Source organism: Canis lupus, chromosome 1 (genome assembly GCF_048164855.1).
Source record: "Canis lupus baileyi chromosome 1, mCanLup2.hap1, whole genome shotgun sequence".
NCBI classification, from domain to species: Eukaryota; Metazoa; Chordata; class Mammalia; order Carnivora; family Canidae; genus Canis; species Canis lupus.
Genome location: NC_132838.1, coordinates 72,314,164 through 72,332,011, shown reverse-complemented (window position 1 = coordinate 72,332,011; position 17,848 = coordinate 72,314,164). Strand labels below are relative to the sequence as shown.

General features: G+C 40.7%; 1 protein-coding gene across 10 annotated transcripts in view; it reads right to left on the bottom strand.

Moving 5' to 3' along the window:
- Positions 1-13,291, bottom strand: part of FANCC (FA complementation group C) — a 289,582-nt gene extending 276,291 nt beyond the window's left edge. For 3 of the 10 annotated variants that reach the window (XM_072835245.1, XM_072835216.1, XM_072835275.1), the window contains exon 1: positions 13,073-13,290. The gene's annotated coding sequence lies outside the window, so the exon portion shown is untranslated. Of the gene's footprint in view, positions 1-5,174; positions 5,262-12,563; positions 12,691-13,072 lie in introns of those variants that run through there. The other 7 variants (XM_072835235.1, XM_072835226.1, XM_072835294.1 and 4 more) reach the window with 5 other exon arrangements.
- Between the last annotated feature and the right edge of the window lie 4,557 nt (positions 13,292-17,848).

Here is a 17,848-nt window from a genome sequence, read left to right as displayed (position 1 = left end):
AAGAATAAAAACACTGGAAGACTTTTATTACCGAATTTCAAAGTTTACTATAAAGCTACCATAATTAAGACAGTGTAATGTCTTAAAATAGGCATACAGATCACTGAAACAGAAATGAGAGTCTAGGAATGATTTACAGTCAATTGATTTTGTTCTAAGATTTCATTTGAGAGAAAGAGAGAGAGCTTACACGAGTATTTGGGGAGGAGGGGCAGAGGGAGAGACTTTCAAGCAGACTCCGAGCATGAAGCCCAATGCACAATTTAATCTCATGACCCTGAGATCCTAACCTAAACCGAAACCAAGAGCTGGACACAAGTGGCTAAGCCATTCAGGCACCCCTATGGCAAACTGATTGTTAATAAAAGTGAGGAAACTTTTTTTCAACAAATAGTGCTGGCACAACCAGATATATATGTCTAAAAAATTATTTTAGATCCATATCTCATGCCATACACAAAAGTTCATGGAAATTAATCATAAATCTAGGATATGATCCAAAACAAATGATAAACTGGACTTCTCAAAACTAAAACTTTTGTACTTCAAAGGATACCATGAAGAAAAAGACAAGTAACAGAATGAGAGGAATTATTTGCAAAACACACGTCTGATAATGGGCTTCTATTCAGAATATACAAAGAATGCTTACAACCCAATAATAAGACAAACAACTGTGAAAATGTGTTAAGGAAACCTAAGTCAAAATTGGAACTGGGAAGCCATGAAAGGAGGGTTCTCACGTACACACCATTTATTGCACGCTTGCTTAGTTCAGCAGGAAAAAGAAAGATTTCCTCTCCACACAGCAACAAGCTGCAGGTACCCAACAACAGCAACCATCCTCACCTGTAGCCAATGAGAGGCTATCACCATTTCACTCACTTACAGCCAATGAGAAGCCACCAACATAATGAATTCTCATTTTCTTCCAATGAGTTCATACAACCCCTCCAAATATCTTCTTTTCTCTACAAAAGGATGTCCCCCTCCTTTGTTCCCAGGATCTGCCTATGGTTCACCATAGTTTCCTTCTCTTGAATTGCAATTCCTCTTCTATTTTCAAATAAACTTGATTTTGCTGGCTGATCAAGACATTTTTCTTTTAAAAAGTGTTGATATTTCATGGTGTCAGAAGTGGAATCCAAAGGCAATGAACCCCCGAGGAATTTAGACCCCTAGAACCATGTGTGGCACACACTTGTGCCTCTCATGCTCTCTGCTTGAATTGTCTTCTTCCTTCTCCCTATAGGGAGCCTGATGAGGGACTTGATCCCAGGATCACAACCTGAGCCGAAGGCAGATGCTCAACCACTGAGCTACCCAGGTATCCCTGGTAAGTCTCTTAAATTCAAGCTCCCTCCTTTTAGTTGAGCTCTCCAATTTTATTGGTGATGTGTTTTCTTGAAGGTATAGTCCTTTTAGTGATACTTGTTTATTTTCTAAACCTCTGGTTTTGAAGTATGAAATCCCAACCCCCTAAATTTTCTCAAGAGAGTCCTCCTTCTGGGACTCTGGTCAGTTTTATGTTCAAAAACAATAGTCCTTCCTCTTGTGCATTCTTAAGTGGAACAACTTAGCCAAAGATAACTTACAACTCCAATGGCCATTATGGGGAACCTTCAATCACCCAAACTTGTATTTTTCAGAACCAAATTAAAAGACCAGCTTTGAAATTAGACTAAATGGGATGCCTATTTTAATTGATACCTGGAGGCTTCCAAACGTATCCAAGATTTTAAAGTTTTCTTTTCCAAATATCATTTTCAAAATAACAGAGGTGAACAATTGAAAGAAGACCCAAAAAAGCTTCCAGGGCCTCTTTTTCCCTTCCCTTGTGCTCTCTGTCTCTGCTGCCAGCTTCTTTTCCTTCTGCATCCCCATTTTCTTTATACCCTCTGCTTTCTCATTCTGATCCCCTCACTGAATTTTTTTTCCCCAAATCTCTCCCCACTTCCTGCTCCCTGAACCTATTAAAACCTGCCCCTTTAAAAGCAGACTCTCTGTCGATCCAAATGCTAAACCCTTAATTTCTTATGTTACCTGGACTAAAGTTGAATTACAAGCTATAGTCAAAGATTTTCCCAAAGTATCTGAAGATCCCCATAGATTTGCTAAGGAATTTAGTACAGTCATTCAAACTTACCAACCTGGTTTCTCTGGTTTCGATCAGCTAGTCCATATGCTTGTTAGCGAAGGCCAGGATCAACACTGAATGCAAACTACCAAATGGAATGATCCCAAGAAGTCTAGAATTACTACATGAAGACAAAGAAACCCTTGCTGCCTTATATATGATCAGGTTTGGGGAACTGCCAAGTGACTCCTTTTGGTAATTCTCAGGGCTTTCCCAAAGCCAGCTGATTGGAGTATGATTTAGGCTTGTACCCAGAAGTCCAATGAGCCCATGCATGATTATTAGAGTCAACTCCAAATTATCTTTAAAGAAAATTCTGGTCTTCCTTTGGATATTGAGTCCACCTGGACAGCTTTTAACTCTAGGTTCATTAACAGGCTGAACTGAGATTTTTTTTAGTCTAGTAAAAAGGACCAGAACAGAATGAAAAAGTATGTCCACTGCAAATTCAGCTGATTTAGCAAAGTCTTAGATGATTCAAATAAAGGAAGACACTTAAATGCCTTAATTTGAACTTCAACAAATGAAGGCTCCTAAACAAAACCAAAACCCTCCAGGTCTCTGCCATTATATTGCAAAAAACCAAAACACTGGAAAAAAGACTGCTACAAGCTTAAGTGCCCCAGGCACCTTCAGTCCTCTAAACAGCCAAAGTCCTCCTAAGGAACAGTGATGGAACTCCAAAGAACTACAGGGACTTTTCCAGTCCTTTCCCTTAATTGACCTGGAGAAACCAGTCTCCAGATTGGGAATGAATCTCTCTGTCCTTATTGATACTAGAGCTGCACTCTCAGTGCTCAGCTCCACTGCCATTAAACAGCCACTGCTTCAGAATACTAAAAGAGTTCAAATAGTAGGTGTCTTTAATAAATCTCAACAGGTTCCTAGCTCTAAACCTATCCCTTTTTGCTTAGGTCTTTTGAGATACCCATCCTTTTCTCCTTAGTTTCTCTGAACTTATTCATTTATTGGGCTAACATTTCTTAGAAAAATATGTTGGGACTTTTCTCCCAAAAGGGGGAAACAATTCTAGAATTTGACAACATCAACCAAAATAGACAATAAGTCAAATGACCCTTCAACATCTCTTATTTTCTGTCTCTGACATCACTACAGCTATTCCAAGAACACTAATCATTTATCCCTAATGGATCAGCTACCATCCTCCCTATGGCAAAATCATCAACTGATATTTACAGAATCCAGAGTACCTCCTGTTAAAGATCCAAACAGATTCCTCAAAATCTGTAAAAATCTGTAAAGAGGCCCTTCAAAGCATTAAGCCAATAATAGAAGGCTATAAGACCCAGGGCCTCATTATCCCCTGCACCAGCACTACAAAACCATTTTACCTGTGAAGAAACCAAATGGCCACAGATGGAGGCACACCAGGACCTTGAACTATATAAAACAATATTGTTATTGCTTTGTCACTCTGTTGCCCCCAATCCCACCTAATATTAGCCTCCACCTCTGAGAGCAAATTTTCTTTCATGATTGATTTATGTAGTGTTTTCTTCAGTATCCCAGTAAATAAAACTAGTTAGTATCTTTTTGCCTTTACCTGTGAAGAACAGCAATATACCTGGACAGTAATGCCCCAGGGTTTCATGGAAAGCCCTTATTTCTCACAAACCTTGAAGGCTGACCCAGACATTATCAAGTTCCCTGGAGACTCCACTTTAATACAATATGTGGATGCCTTCTCTGCTCCTCTTCCCAAGCCTCCTCCCAAGAAGACAGCATCCATTTGCTAAAACTACAAGCCAAACAGAATATGAAGTCTCTTTTAAAAAATTACAATTTGTTCAAACTTAATTTTGATATTTAGGACATTTAACCTTAGAACAAGGACTTCATTTAGATCACACAGTCTTCATGGCACCCTGACCTTCTCAAAGCCCAAAACCAAACATCAGCTGTGAAGTTTTCTTAGGCTGGCAGGCTATTGTTGCAACTGGATCTAAAACTCTTGCTTTATAGCCCAACCTAAATAAATCTTGTTAAAAATTTCTAAATCCAGGAAGATTGAGATGATATGGTTTTTCAAATCTTAAAAGATTTAGTTTAATATCCCCCACCACCACCCTTGGACACACCAATTATCAACTCCCTTTCTTGTTGTATATGAAAAAGGGAATGCCCTTGGGGTACTCACCCAAAAACATAAGGTTCACCACCAACCCAGAGGATATCACAGACAACTAGATTCTGTAGCCCAGGGATATCTTCCTTCCTCAAAGCTATACCTGTTACTGCCCTTCTTGAAAGGGCCACTGAGGGAATAACCATGGAATCCCCTTTAACTGTCTTTGTGCCATATGCTGTCAGAGCTCTTAATTTTCATCATACTCAACATCTTTCATTAAGCCATTTCACTTCCTATAACACTGTCCCATTAACTGCCCCTTATATCACTCTTATTTGCTGCAATAACCTTAACCCTGCTATTCTTCTCCCCTCCTCTGATGAAAGCCCTCACAACTGCTAAATACTGACAAATTACCTTCTGACCCACATGATGATTTACAGAAAACTTCAGATAATGCTAACTTTTCCTGGTTCACTGATCACTCTTATTTAAAAGATTAAAATGGCAAATATTGTGCTGGGTATGCAATACCAACTTTTGAAATAACTGAAGCAGCACCTCTGCCTTTGCCTACTTCAGCCCAACAAGCCAAATCATATGTACTCTTTAGGCCTGCATGCAAGAGAAGGGCAACACTACAACATTTGCACTGGGAATAGATATGCCTTTGGAGTGACTCACAACTTTGCAATGTTATCTAAACAACATGGCTTTTTTACTTCCAGTAGAGATCAAATTAAAGCAAGCCCTTACCTTCAGTAATTATTGGATGCCACATTTTTACTTGCTGCTTTGGCTATCATTAAGGTCCAGGGGCATACTATGCTGGACTCTCGAAATGTAATCACTTCCCTGACATTTCCACAAAAAAAAAAAAAAAAAAAAAAAGCTGCCTTCAAAGGGTCTAAAAGTCAAAAAACTCTGTAATGGTCTAAAGAAACTCACCTCCAGATGGTAGCTTGGAGAAATTGACTAGAGACACCAATAATCAGCACCAGAAAAGGAAGAACAATATTGGCAATCAAATGGTTGCTGGTATGATAAAAAGAAAAAGAGAAACTTGTGTTTTGGGCCAAATAAAAACTCAGTCCCACAAGAAATTATGCAATTCTATTTTTTAATTCCCTTTATAAATTAACATGCAATAAACATACAGTGTTGTATTAGTCTCAGGTGTACAATACATTTATTTAACACTATATTGTTCAATATTCTTCAAGATAAGTGCCTCTTAATCTCCTTACTTATCTCACCCATCCCTTCACCCACCACCCCTCAGGCAACCACCAGTTTTTTCTCTGTATTTAGGAGTCTGGTTTTTTGTCTCTTTTATTCTTTGTTCATTTGTTTTTGTTTTGTTTCTTAAGTTCCACGTGAGAGTAAAATCAGATGGTATGTCTTCTTCTGCCTTATTTCACTTAGCATTAAACCCTCTAAGATACATCTATGTTGCTGCAAATGGCAAGATCTCTTTTTTTATCGCTGAATAATATTTCAGTGTGTGTGTGTGTGTGTGTGTGTGTGTGTGTACACCTTCATTCATTCATCTATTGATGGACAATTAGGTTGCTTCCGTATCTTGGCTGTTGTAAATAATTCTGCAATAAACATAGGGGGTATATATCTTATCAAAATATATGTTTTCATTTTCTTTGGTAAATAGCAGTAATGGGATTACTGAATCATGTGATGATTCTATTTTTAATACTTTGAGGGAACTCCATACTGTTTTTCATAATGGTTACACCAATCTGCATACCCATCAACAGTGCACAAGGCTTCCTTTTACTCCACATCCTCATCAACTCTTAATTCCTGTCTTTTTTATCTTAGCCATTCTGACGGGTGTGAGGGTAATATCTCATGGTGGGTTTGATTTGCATTTCCTTGATGGTTAATGATGTTGAGCATCTTTTCACGTGTCTATTGGCCATCTGTATGTCTTCTTTTTTTTATATATATTTTATTTATTTATTCGAGAGAGAGAGAGAGAGAGAGAGAGAGGCAGAGACACAGGCAGAGGGAGAAGCAGGCTCCATGCACCGGGAGCCCAATGTGGGATTCGATCCCGGGTCTCCAGGATCGCGCCCTGTGCCAAAGGCAGGCGCCAAACCGCTGTGCCACCCAGGGATCCCTGTATGTCTTCTTTGAAGGAATTCAGGTCCTCTGCCCATTTTTTTTTCCTGCCCATTTTCTTTTGGATTATTTTTGGTGTTGAGTTGTACAAACTCTGTATTTCGGATATCAACCCCTTTTGCAAATATGGATATACCATTTGCAAATGTCTTCTCCCATTCACAGGTTGTCTTTTTGTTGATGGTTTCCTTTGCTATGCAAAAGCTTTGTATTTTGTTGTAGTCTCAATTGTTTATTTTTGCTTTTGTTTTCCTTGCCTTAGGAGATATACCTAGAAAAAAGTTTCTCTGGCCAATGTTAAAGAAATTACTGCTGTTTTCTTCTAGGAATTTTATGGTTTCAGGTCTCCCATTTAAGTCTTTAATCCATTTTGAGTTTATTTTTATTTTTATTTTTTTTTAAGATTTTATTTATTTATTCATGAGAGAGACACAGAGAGAGGCAGAGACACAGGCAGAGGGAGAAGCAGGCTCCACGCAGGGAGCCCGATGTGGGACTCGATTCCGGGTCTCCAAGATCAGGCCCTGGACGGAAGGTGGCGCTAAACCGCTGAGCCACCCCGGCGTCCCCGAGTTTATTTTTAAAGTTCCCATTATTGACCACTGTACCTATACTAAACATTGATCTATGGATAAAATGATAGGTTTTTAAATTAATACTAGTGGGGAAATATTAACAAAACCACAAAAAAGGCCTCCTCTGATTGCCCCACCTGCCCAAAATACAATCGAGGAAAACCTGTCCTTACTGCTCCCGGCACTTTAAATTGCCTAATGCAGGATCCCTGGGTGGCGCAGCGGTTTGGCTCCTGCCTTTGGCCCTGGGCGCGATCCTGGAGACCCGGGTCCCACGTCGGGCTCCCGGTGCATGGAGCCTGCTTCTCTCTCTGCCTGTGTCTCTGCCTCGCTCTCTCTCTGTGTGTGACTATCATAAATAAATAGATTAGATAGATAGATAGATAGATAGATAGATAGATAGATAGATAGATAGATAGTCTAATGGACCATTCGAGGTTTGGAAAATGGACTTTATTCAGCTACCCCCATATCATGGGTACAAATACATCTTGACAATGATTCCTATGTCTTCCCACTGGGTCAAAGCCTTTACATGTAGACAAGCTCCCTGCCTCTTTAGTAGCTAAAATCCTACTGGATAAAAAAAAATCATCCCTACCTGAGAACACCTCTTAAGCTCTTCAGTGATCAAGGAATTCATTTTATTGGTCAAATATTACCGTGAGTCTGTGATGTCTGGCTAGTTCTATAGCATCTTCATGGTCACTTACCACCTTTCACTTACCCTCAGTCTTCAGGACTAGCTGAACAAACCAACAGCACTATCAAATTCAATTGGCAAAATTTGTGGAAAACCTCCAAATACCCTGGCCAAAAGAATTACCTTAGTCCTTCCTAATCTTAGATCTGCTCCCTTCAGAATCTACAAATTCTCACCTTTGAGATAATTACTGAGTGCCCTACCGACCTAGCTTCGACACTTTTTGACCCACACCTGATAAAAGGAGATATATTTCAGTATCACAAAGGTCTAATTACATCCCTTGAAAACAATCATGTGCTTACATTGGTTTTCACCGCTAAAACTTCATTACCACATTAAAAGGTAACCCCCAGGAGGCAAACATGACTCTGGATTTGCCTCCATCAAAAGGGTACTTACCTCTTTTGTGGACTTTCATGACAATTAACAAAAGATTAAAACTCTCCCCTGGAACTGGGAAAACTTGCCAAACCCAGTTCTAAGGCAATAGCAGCCCAACAACAGTCACTTGATCACTGGCTAAAGTACAGGCATACCTTATTTAATTGTGCTTCGCAGATATTGCTTCTTTTTTTTTTTTTTTAACAAATTGAAGGTTTGTGACAACCCTGTGTCAAACAAGTCTATTAATGTCATTTTTCCAACAGCATTTGCTAACGTTGTGACTGTCATATTTTAGTAATTCTCGTGCTATTTCAAACTTTTCATTATATTTTTTAGTGATCTGTGACCAGTGATTATAGCTTGCTGAAAGCTAGATGGTTAACATTTTTTAGCAATAAAGTGTTTTAACTAAAATATGTACTTGTTTTACGGGGATCCCTGGGTGGCTCAGCGGTTTAGCGCCTGCCTTTGGCCCAGGGCATGATCCTGGAGTCCAGGGTTCAAGTCCCACATCAGGCTCCCTGCATGCAGCCTGCTTCTCCCTCTGCCTGTGTCTCTGCCTCTCTCTCTCTCTGTGTGTCTCATGAATAAATAAATCTTTAAAATAAATAAAATATGTACTTGTTTTAGACATAATGCTATCATATGCTTAACAGATTACAGTATACTGTAAACATAACTTTTATATGCACTGGAAACCAAAACATCCATCTGACTCGCCTTAGTAATATTCAATTTATTGCTGTTTTCTGGAACTGAGCCCACAGTATCTTTGAGGTATGTATATAGCCTTTGATTACCTATTCACTAAACAAGGAAGCATTTACGCAATAGCAAACACCACCGGTTGCACATGGATAAATCCTCCAAAGTACAAACCCAATCACATAAAATTAGGGAACAAGTATACTGGCTACAATAAATTCCACCTGACGATCTAAGATCCTTCGATCTCTTTAGCAGGTCACTTTCAGATTTGGACTCCTTGCCTAGGACTATTATATGAACTAGTATCACTTTTTTAAAGATTTTTTTATTTATTTATTCATGAGAAACACAGAGAGAGAGAGAGAGGCAGAGACACAGTCAGAGGGAGAAGGAGGCTCCATGCAGGGAGCTGATGTGGGACTCGATCCTGGGATCAGGCTCTGGGCTGAAGGCGGCGCTAAACCGCTGAGCCACCCGGGCTGCCCATGAACTAGTATCGTTATTCTGTCCTTATATCATTCTGTATAATCATCTTTAAGCTCTGTACCTATTGTATATCAAAACCTTGTAGAAACAACATATCCAACAGGGTGATGCCACCTCAACATTTCAAGATACCGCCAATGCTTACAATCTTGGTAAGATACAGACTTTGGATGGAAAACACCCTAGAGTTCTCCCTCCCACTGTATCTTGTTACTCAAATGTGGCTTCAGTGGTTTCCAATCTGTGCACCTCCCTCTGATGTGGGACATGAAATACAGGAAAGGACCTTCCAGGCACCAAAGGATAAAAACAATTCTAACAAGCAACAGATGGCTCAACTCTTGATCAGTGATGCTAAGAAAGGTGTGATAATGTGTTAAAGGAAACCTAACTCAAAATTGGAATTTTGAAACCATAAAGAGATGACTCACACACATATCACTTGTTCCAGCTTGCACAGTCCAGCAGTAAGAAGGTTTGTTCTCTGCCCAGCAACAAGCTGCCCTCACCTACAGCCAATGAGAAGCTGCCACCATTTCAAATTCTCATTTTCTTCCAATGAACTTTTGTTCAAAACACCCTCCCAAACTTCCTCCTTTCCTCTATAAAAGGACACTCCTATTTTGTTCTCAAGACTTGCCTATGATTCACCATAGTTTGCTTGTCCTGAATTGTAATCCCTCTGTTGTTCCCAAATAAACCTGATTTTGCTGCCTGAATCATCTACCTTTTACTGTTAAAAAGTTGACATAACCCAATTAAAAAATGTACAAACGGTTTCAATAGATATTTCAAAAGTGACATAAAAATTGCTAAGAAGCACATGAAAATATATTCAACATCATTGGCCAATAGGGAAATTAAAACCACAATTAGATACTACTTTCACACCCACTTGGACGGCTATTTTAAAAAGACACAATTAACAAATTAAGTTCTGGAAAAATTAAAACTCCCATACACTGCTGGTGGAACTATAATATGGTGCAGCCTCAATGGAAAAGTCTGGTAGTTTTAAAAAGTTAAACACAAGTTTACTATACAACCCAGCGATTCCACTCATAAGTATCTATCCAAGAAAAATGAAAACATATGACCAAAGACTTGCACATGAATGCTCAGAGTAGCATTATTCATTATATCCAAAAAGTAGAAGTAACTCAAGTGCCCATCAACTGATGAACAGATAAAACAAAATATGGTATATCCATACAATGGAATAATATTTAGCAATAAACAAGAATAACTATTGATAGACGGTACAAAATGGATGAATCTCAAAAACATCATGCTAAGTGAAAGAAGCCAGAGATAAGACAGCGCTTATTTTATGAATCCATTTATATGAAATGGCCAAAAGCTAATCTATAGAGACAGCAAATCAATGGTTGCCTGATTGCCTAGCTGAAAGCCACAGCTGGGATCAACTATGAACTTGCATGTGCCAACTTGTTAGGGTGACATAAATGGTCTAAAAATGAATAGTAATCACTGCACAATTCCAAAAACCTACTAAATTTACTAAAAGTCACTTCATTCTTTAGAAAACAGAGTATACAATGTCAAAAAGGTGATTTCCATATGAACTCTGCCTTCCTAAAGTTAGAGAAACGTACCAGGATGATTATAGATGTTTCTGTATCAGAGATCTTAACAGGGAAATGATTTCTACATACCTAGCAGAGCTTATAAAGAGTTCTAAGAGAATGGACCAGGTAACATTGCAAGGTCTCTTCGGAACAGAGTAAGAAAAAAAAAAGATATTTAGTAGAAAATAAAATGTTCAAGATTTAGTGTTATCTAACTTTTCTGATAGATTTTTAAGGATTTTCTTCTCTACTTCTACTACATTTTTATTAAAGTATTGCAAACTCAATGTACTTCTCCAATAAGTGTTCTCTCATAGTAAATTCAGTCATTCAGGATCCAGAACAATGGAGAATATACATACCCCAGCCTAAAATTTTATAAATCCATTTGGTATTGATTTTGAGCCTGATTTGAGGCTCCAGCACTACCAACTTGGAACTGCCACACCATATGAGATTTTTCTGGCACTCTCTGTAGCCTAGGTAATCAATCCAACTTTCTACTGGCTAGGCTGGCCTCCTTGTAGCTGGTTTTCATAAATACAAAATCTGTATAATTGTTACTGGAAGTACTTGCTGAAATATGGAACTGGTTTGAAATACCATTTATTTTAAAATGTACATGCACAGAGTCACATACATGCAGTAACACATCTTCACACCCAGCCAATCAATCAAGTTAATGTTTTTTATTAGAGAACGAAAAATTCCAATATAGTTTATCTTTCTTTTCTGGAGCCTTAGTAAATGTTTTCCAAGAAATCAAGAGGAATATGATTGAAAAATGAAAAAATGAATTAAAAGGTAATATATACCTTAGTATAATTAGTCCAATTCTAAATAAGCAGGACCTAATTTTAACCCTGGGGAAAGAGACCTTTGATAGAACAAAAGCAAATTCTGTTTTGATGCAGTTATTCTTGTATATGCAGATGAATGCTTGTTTCCATGTGAATCTGGCACAGTCCATTATATTGAAACATCAGTTTAAGATGAACACGTTTTCTATCAAGTTTATGTAATAAATGATCCCAACACATGGTATGAATTCTATCATTTGTAACAACCTTTCCTCTCTTTAAGGGAATAACGAGATAAAGTTCTGAGCTGCACATCTCTGAAGGTGAGTAACATCCTTATGGATGCGCTTTATAGAGCTGAAGTTGGGTGGCCCAGAAATGCCCTGCTCACGTGATAAATGGTAAGTCAATCACATCACAGTTGAGATGCACTAAACCGGACAGATTACAATGAAACGGGGAGCTAGGGAGCCTTCCAAGAGTTTCAGATGAGGACAAAAGTACTGGCACATACAAGTCTTCGCCGGAAAATAGCTCGGCCTCTTTCCTTCAAATTCTGGTCCCAAATCTGTCCCAAATCTCTCATGTTTCAAAAACTCCTAATCTTTACCCCTCCAGACTTGCAGCCCTGTACAAGACCACAGAACGTTCACGGCTGTAAAAACTCCCACGTAAATACAAACAAGCAAGCCAAGAAGCGACACCTCCCAAAACCTTCTCAGGGCTTTGGACCCGATTTGGCCTGGGAGTTGCGGAGAGACGGTCGCCCACCAGAACTTCCTCCCCGGTGCGATGAAGGGACTGGAGGGCGGGAGGGGTAACGGCCTCCGCCCCCTCCTAGCGCCAAGGGTGCAGGAGATCGGAGAGCGACCGGCCAGCTGTACGGGGTGATGGGTTAGAGGAGGCGAGCTGTGCACAGCTCCCACGGATCCGGGGCATAGAAGGCCCACCTTGCCTCTCTCCTTTTACGTAGACATAGCTGCGGGTGCTCAATGAACAAAAAGAATCGAAACGCCAATACCCAATTCTCGCCGCTCTAGGAGATCCCTTCCGCGTGCCTCCGGCGCCGGCTCCACCCTCCCGGGCTCCCCCGCCCCTCCCCAGCCTGTCCAGCCCCTGGCCACGCCCTTCGCGCCCCACAACTCCCTGACCACACCCCTCGCACCCCGCCACGCCCCTGGCCACGCCCGGCGCGCTCCGGCTCCGTCCCCGCCAGCCACGCCCTTGGCCACGCCCCCTCGCGGGCTGGCGCCACCTCAAGCCCCTTCCCACCTCCCTCCTCGGCCCCAACACAAGGCGAGGGCATTGCTCACCCACCTAGATGCGCCAGGCGCTGCGGACGTTCTCGCGAGTCTTCCCTCCCTCCCTTCCCCCTGCCCCACCCCTACTCCTGGGCTGACGTGTCGCCCAGACCCCCGAGGGGAGCAGCCACCTTCGTTGTCGTTCTGCGGCCTCTTACCGGGTGGTCTGCGCCAGAGCGGCTTCAGCAGTTTGGCTAGTGGCAGAAAGGACGCCTCCGCCCGGGTTCTGTGGCTTGCGAATTTGGCTTTGCCTCGTACTGGTGTTTTGTTTTGTTTGACGTTTTTGGAATTTTCCCGCGGTAGCTCGACAGTGGAGCGGCGCCCGCGCGCTCTAGCCCGCAATGCACTCTGGGGCCTGGCCACGGTCGGCGTGCCCCCGCGGCCTCGCGGGAAAACTGCGCCGAATCTCGCGCTCGTGGGGGAGGGGCGGAGACCTCGCGCCGGTTCGGCCGGAAGTCCTCCCGGCGCCGCGCGCTCCGCCGGGGGTGGGGGGGTGGGGGGGCGGCGGCGGCCTGAGGTGTACCCCGGAGGGTGCTGGGGTCGCGGGCGCGAGCCAGGCGGCGACCAGGACCCGGGGAACAGAAACCGGGGCTTTTAAGTCAGCCTGTTGCCCAGGTATTGCAAGATTGAATCCGAAATGCGCAGGAAGTAAAATGGAAATCGGTTTTTAAAAAAGAAAAATCGAGGCTTTGTCAGGGGTAAAACCTCTTAACAAGGCGTAGCGTATGGTTTTCTAGCTAGGGTCGTACACAGAAAAGGATCTTTTCTGGGTGAATAGTCCTTCCCATCCCCTCCCAATCAGTACCATTCAGTGTGAGTCGGTTTCATATCAGTTCACTGAAACCACTTAAAGCATTTTCTGTAAACTTCATTCCTGTTCATTATTAGCTTGTCTTGATGATTTTTTTTTTTTCCTTTTTATCCTGCAACTTAGCAGGGCATGGAGGGTTTTCACAGATGTTTAAATTGTGAAAACACAATCTGAGGAACGTAACCTTAAGCTTTAGATACTTTTAAAAGCAGTGCCTAATAATTTGAAAGCTACAACGTCAGGGGTGCTTGCATAAAAATTTAACTGCAAGGCAGTGTATGCATGTAATGAAAATATTCAAACACTTACAGTCTTCTGTGGTGAAGGAATACTCATTTTATCTAAGAATAAACTGAATACAGGGATTAGGTTACATCCAGCTTACACAGGTTGTAAATGGCAAGCTTAGCATGTAGGCTGGTGGGAGGAACAATCTTTTTTTCATAGAGAGATACAAAAGGACCCCAACCCAGAACCTGCGACAAAATTGATGGGATCTGCAGCCATATTAAGGAGTCAGGTGTTAAATCCATTCTTGAAAATATTCCCTGCCCAATAAAGAGGTCTGTGCTGTATTGATGGGTGCGTAGTTCGTTGTGGAGAAATCCAAAGCAGAGCCTGTGTAGAGACAAACTCTGCTTTGAGTTTTGTATGACTCATCGTGGCACTTTGGCCATAAGAAAGTCATTGTGTTTGTGGTGACAGATGTGAGCAAGTTAATATTTAAGACTTGCTTCTGCCGGCAAAGGAGACAAGCCATCTTTCTTTAGAGGAAATATCTATTGTGGTACTCAGGTCCTTTCACTGAAGGACCGGAAATATCATTTCTGGTATTTGTAGTATTAATAACTGAGGTCTTGCCATATTGCCGTCTTTTTGATTCAGTGGTTAATGAAGTGTTGCTAGGCTAATGCAACTTTACTGTAGATTAAAGGATGTCATGTTTAGGCCTACTTTAGACCTAATTTGGTAGCATGTCTAGGACAAATATATAGATGTAAATTTATGGAGGTTTGTAGATAAGCTCATTTTATTTGGCATTCGTATGTATGGAACTGTCCTAATACTTTAAACAGTAAGGAGATGAACATTTTATAAAATGCCTGAAAAGTTTTCTGAGAAATACCTAGAAAAAATCCTAGTTTTAATCATATCATAACACTGAGTGTGTGTACCTTAGAAACACTTTCAGTTATAGTTCAGAGTCTAATCATACTTAAATAACGTGGCAAAAATGAAAAACGGCATGCATAGGTGAAAATTATCTCATTCTTAGAAATAATTAGAATTTACTCTAATGATATATATCCGTTAGAATCCTTATATTCTAGAGGGGTAAACATCACAGGTAAGTGCTACAAAGTACTTGATATCAAATCTTTGAAAATTCAGCAAATAGAATCAACTGTCTTGGAATCTAACCATTATAGTGAGATTCATATTTACAGAATTAGTCCACTTAGTTTTTAGCTTTCATTAGGCACCTCAGCACTGTATTGCCCATGGCTGTGATACTTGTTTTGCTATCTCAACTGTGAATATTTAGTGAGTATTTAATACTGGGCTGATGCCTTGGACTGATTATTTTCTTTAATTATTCTAGTGATCTCATGTGGTAGGTAATATTCTAATTTCACAGCTATAGAAACTGATGCATAGGGTAGTCTTTACTAGTAGGTGAAGTACCTTCAAATCCAGATAGATTTACTCTGGGGCTTTGCTTCTTACCACTTGCTATGCTCTTGCTCATGCCCTAGGCTGGACACTAGACCACTTCCTAAGTTCTTGGTGGAGCAGAAGTTGGGAAGGGGGACCCTAGATGTTTATATATGGTAATCACCACATTGTTTTCCTCCTAAAACATTCTGAGGAAATGTGCATGGAATTAGAAAAGAAAACAATAAGAATGTTTGTGCACAGAATGCTATAAGAAATGGTGCTGTAATAGGAAAGGTCTTTGATCTGCCACCCTGATGGAGGAAAAGCACCTGAGATCAGGAGGACACAAAGGGCAGCCAGAGTGGAAATTAATGGAATAAAGGAAATGTAACTTTTGCAGGTACCTCTCCCACCCTTCACATGCTCACTCTCTAGGGGCTGCTGAAAAAATGCACCTTAGGAGGACATATTTGTACTAATTGCCTTACTCCTTGCCACAGCTATTTGAACTAGGAATGGTAACCCGACCCTCACCGAATCAAGAAGCTATTGCTGAGGAATTTGGAATGGCAAAACTGAGATGGTACCACAGGAACTAAACCCCCATGCCAACCAAACTTACTAGGAGAAGAAAAAATATAAGTAGTAAAGAAAGTTGGTTCACAGAGAAAAGCAAAAAAGAAGTTGAAAGGCTATGGTATTCCATAAGAAATAGTAGTAGCCTCCATTCCTAATTTTTTTAAGCCCGATTTTAAGGCAAAAGGACTATATTTATTTTTCTTAGCTATCTGTGAAATTCCCCTACATCCTCATAACAATTACCCTTTTATCTAATCTTTCAATGAGTTTCTCTCTCTTTTTTTTATTTTAGAGAGAAAGCTTACACATGCATGTGACAGTAGGGGGAGTGGCAGAGAGAGAATCCCAAGCTGACTCTCATCTGAGCACAGAGCCTGAATGCCTGGCTTGATCTCTCAACCCTGAGATCATGACCCAAGCCAAAATTAAGAGTTGGACACTTATTTAACCAGCTGAACCACCTAGGTGCCCCCATGAGTTTCTCTCTCTTGCTACAGAGTGTCAACCTTAAAAATAAACTGTCAGTTATTTGACTAGCAAAAAATGGTTTTCTTTGAGACTAGCAAAAGAATTGCAATTGGGGACATGCAAGCTTCTGCAAAACCATAGGCAAATCTGGAGAACAAAGGAATTAGAGGAATACTCAAAAGGTGGAGGAGGACTTTGAGGGGCTGTTATAAACAAAAAGTCCAAATTGGGAGTTCAAGTGGAGTCACATTTCACTGGTTGAGTTGGGACAGTCTCTCATTCGCTGGGCTGTTGCTAGGCCAGGAGAAAATATTTCTTCCTCCTGCTGAGGTAAGAAACTATAGGCTTCTTCCTGTTGGGGCTCTCCAAGGGAGGACAAATGGTAGGGTGAGAGCTCCCCATTCTGGCCTCCTGACTCCATTTTAAAAGAAATTTATTCAGTTTCACAAAAACAAGCCCTGACTAAGGATCTGGAGATGGCAGGTCTTCTTTGTGTCTCTAGGCATTAGCACTTTGGCTGAGATATGTGATAAATTAATCCATGAATTATCTAGTGAGAATTCTGAGCAGGAAGCATGAAGCATATTGGCTGTATTGAAGACACATCTATCTGAGGATCTTGGAGCTGGAGAAATCTCACAGATCACCTATATAGTCCAGGAATTCCCTAGATTTTGAATTTCTTGGACCAATAAAATGTCAATAATATTAGAGGACTAGCAGAGTTAACTTTTTATCTGATCAAGTAAAAACTTCAGGAAGGAAAAAAAAAAAAAACATCATTTCAATTTTTAAAAAACATGTTTAAATTTAAGAAAAGATGAGGGAGGGCAGCCCGGGTGGCTCAGCCGTTTAGCGCCGTCTTCCGACCAGGGCCTGATCCTGGAGACCTGGGATGGAGTCCCACGTCGGGCTCCCTGCATGGAGCCCACTTCTCTCTCTGCCTGTGTCTCTGTCTCTGTCTCTGTCTCTCTCTCTCTCTCTCTCTCTCTGTGTCTCTCATGAATAAATAAATAGAATCTTTAAAAAAATAAAATAGTTAAAAAAAGAAAAAAGAAAAGATGAGGGAGGGGGTATGAGTACAAGGAATAGTCCTGAAAATTGAATAAATTTGCTTCACAGAAAGCTCTACAATTGTCTTTATTGATCTTTTACCACTTCTTCCCCTTGTTAGTATGAAGACACTACTTAGCATGGCAATGTGCCCAGTTTAAAAACCCTAAATTTCCCAGACTCCCCTGCTATTAAGTGGCCCTCTAACTTAAATGTAGCCCCTGAGACAAAAGTGGAAACTGTTGGATGGGACTTTCAAGAAAGCTTTCTAAAAGAAAGACAAAAAAACAATAATAATAAAAATAAAAGACAAGAGCAAGGGAAGAGCTTTTTAGCCCTTTTCCCCTTCCAACTGCTTCTAACT